We start from the raw sequence: 3,211 nt of genomic DNA on the forward strand, positions 1-3,211 counted from the left end.
TCAGACTTCCTCTTCAAATGACGGTGGCCGGGCGGGGCTGCTTCCCAAAGAAAGATCTTCAGTCATGGTGGCATATATGGAGATCTCATAGGCAAAGGCGTGAGGGACCAGTGTTACTGTCACCTTGTCCTGCACAGAGGGATGAGTTTGCAGGTGAAAGCAGACACTATCCTTGGCTTAGGTGTTTCCTGGTTCTTCCCACCGCTAAACTGTGACATTCTGCCTCTCTACAGCCTTAGGTATCATTCCACTTAGATTAAGTGAAACAGATTTAAAAATGGTAGGAGAGGGTGGGGAGATGGGACAGAACAACCCTGTAAGACTATAAAAAATACAAAAACCAGATGTAGTACAATATTTATAATAGAAACTGGCTGAAGACACTACATGCTAACAGATGGTATGATACAGAGTAGGGTGGGAGCGGACAGGAAGGGCAGAGCCACAGGCCTACACCAGGAGCCTTTCGATAGACTGCTGGATGGACTGGATCTGCTGCTTTAGCTGAGAGCCTTCTTTAGTGGTAACAGAACAGGCGATGACAGGTCTGGAGACCCCACAGGCCCATCCTAGGGCCTGCTTTGAGCGCACAAATACATAGGGGACATTCTTGTCTTCACACAGCAGTGGGAGGCGCAGGATGATCTCCAAGGGCTCAGCGTCTGCTGCCATCAAGTGAACTCAGAGATGCCTCTGTTGAGGGTTTTGGTGGCTTCATTGGCTCCTTTCCGAAGCTGCTTGTAGCTGCACGACTGCTGAACAAGGTCCAGCAGCTTCTTGGTGAGGTGGGCATCTGCGAGGGGATAGGCCTTCGGGTTCACATCAGCCTCTGTCATGGCTGCGGTGCGCCAGCCTCGCCATGGGTCGAGAACAGTAAAGCTCTGACAGACCGAAAGCGCCGCACGGAAAGACGAGCGGAAGTCCCAGATTTTAAATGTAAAGCAATTTAAAAAAGATTTTCTTCTCAGAGAAACCCTGTCTCGAAAAACCAAAAAAAAAAAAAAAAAAAAAAAAAAAAAAAAAAAATTTCTTCTTTTATGGTCTGATACACCAAGTTGTTAACTGCAAACTCTCAGGACACCAACAAAGCAATATTCTCACAACAGAACAACTTGGGTCAACCATGGCTAAATTTACTAAATCTACAAGAAAGGGAGGCCACCTCCTAGACAGTGTGTTCCTCTTAGAAGGAACAACCAGGATTTGGAGTGTGAGCTTAAAGTGGGGGCCTTGTAAAAGTTGGGAATGCTCATACTACTGGTGTTATAGATGGAGTAAGAACAGGATCTAAAAGAAATTCTCTTTTAAAAAGTTAGATTAAAAAAAATTGAGACAGTGTCTCATGAGGCCCAGGTTGGCCTTGAACCCTTAGGAAGCCAAGAACAACCTTGCTTTTCTTATTTTCTTACCTCCATCTGCTGAGTGCTTGGATTACGGGTGTGTACCACCACACCTCGCTTATATAGAGCCAGGGATTACACCCAGGGTCTCTTGAATGCTATGCAAGCTCTCTACCGAATGAGCCGCATCTCTCGTCCTCAAAGTACTTTTGATGAGTGAACAGTTGTTTAATAAGTAAACCAATTGCCCAGGTGAGTAATCTGTTGTCCCGAGAAGAGGCTGTTTGACCACATGAGCAGATTTATTGTCCAAATAAATTGGTTTTCTGGAGTTTCCTGATGGAAACAGTGAAATTATTTATTGCTCTACAAGTTTATTTTCCTGGGCAAGAATTTCCTAGAACAAATAGTAAGGCATGTTGCTACAGGAGGCCTCAGCTCACTGCTTTAATAGTCAAACTGAGGAAATGAAATCGGCTGTCTTTACCTAATATGGAATCCAGTGCCGGCAACTCTTCAGCCTCAAATTAGGAATCTGAGGAGGAGGCAGGTATATGCGGAAGTCAACAAAGTGATACCCAAGTAATGTTAAGGTTATTTCAAGGACACATGCCTGTCTTCATCACAAGGGCAGGGCTAAAGAACATCAAATTCCAACTTTTGCCTCCAAGTGTCCAAATATACCCAAACTCTGAGAAACAGAGTTGTCTTCCTGAATATTAGCTAGACCTGATTCACGTAGCTACCAGTAAGAAGGGCTTAGATCTGATGGTGTGTCCTGTATCTCCAGCATAGGATCCAGGGTCATCCAGTCTTTGGGACACAAGTGCAGGTGTAAATCAGGCTGTCATTAGGTTGTAGATTAGTCTGGGAATGAGGTGTTGTGTAGACCGTGTGTAGATGTAGATTTGAGTGGTTGACAGGCCCGTGTAAGAAACTAGGCACGAAGACTGTGATAATCTTGGACTAAGAAAAGAAGACAAAGTTCCCTAAAGGGCACAGCAACAAATGAGGCCAAGGAAAGAGCAAAGAAACAGAAGCCTCAGATAGTTAAAAATAACTTATATTTTGTACAACATCTTTTAATGTCCACAGTGTTTTCACTGATGTTATTCCGTTTGATTGTCTCAGCATTCTAGTGAAGTGTTATAGTTTCGATCTTGTACATGTCTCCCCACAAAGACCCATGTATTAAATACTTGGGGGCCACCCTGGATTGCTACTAGAAGATGGGGAATCTTTAAGATATGGGAGGTCTTTAGGTCATTGAAGTTATGCTACAACAGGGATCATGGGGCCCTGCTTTCTCTTTTCCTCTTCTCTTTGCTTTCTTCTTCATGGTGTGAAGCTTTCTGTCCTCACAATGTTAATGCCACACCACATGCCCCAGCAGGGGAGCTGTTACCACTACTGCAAGTCCTTGAATCACGTGCTAAAATATACCTTTTCTCTTTGCTTTGTGTGTGTGTGTCTTGTTGGTTTGAGACAAGAGCTCTTGTAGTCCAGGATGGCTTGAGCTAGCTACAACTAAGAATGACCTTGAACTCCTTATTCTCTCGTCTCCACCCTTCAAGCCCTTGGACTGAAGATTACTACTTAATAGGAAGACAGTAGCATATGCAAGCGTCTTCCAAGAGAGCGGGGAGAGCCCCGAGAGTTTGGCCACAAGTAAAGGACACTTGTTTAGATCTAGATAGTAGTATATAGATCTAGAATATAGATCTAGGGTACTGCATTATTACCCTAGGATTTAATATCTTGGGTGTTTGCTATAGTGATGGGATGCTAATGTCTCGGTAAGTTGAGGAAGCACTATTCCTACTGTTTCGTGGAGGAGGTATTGCTCCCCAGAAGAGGATGCTTCATTTAAG

At 44.2% G+C, this 3,211-nt stretch overlaps 1 pseudogene; it reads right to left on the bottom strand.

Moving 5' to 3' along the window:
• Positions 1-285: 285 nt before the first annotated feature.
• On the bottom strand, positions 286-842 carry LOC130866100 (NHP2-like protein 1; annotated as a pseudogene).
• Positions 843-3,211: the final 2,369 nt, after the last annotated feature.

The sequence above is a fragment of the Chionomys nivalis genome, chromosome 24 (genome assembly GCF_950005125.1).
Source record: "Chionomys nivalis chromosome 24, mChiNiv1.1, whole genome shotgun sequence".
NCBI lineage: Eukaryota > Metazoa > Chordata > Mammalia > Rodentia > Cricetidae > Chionomys > Chionomys nivalis.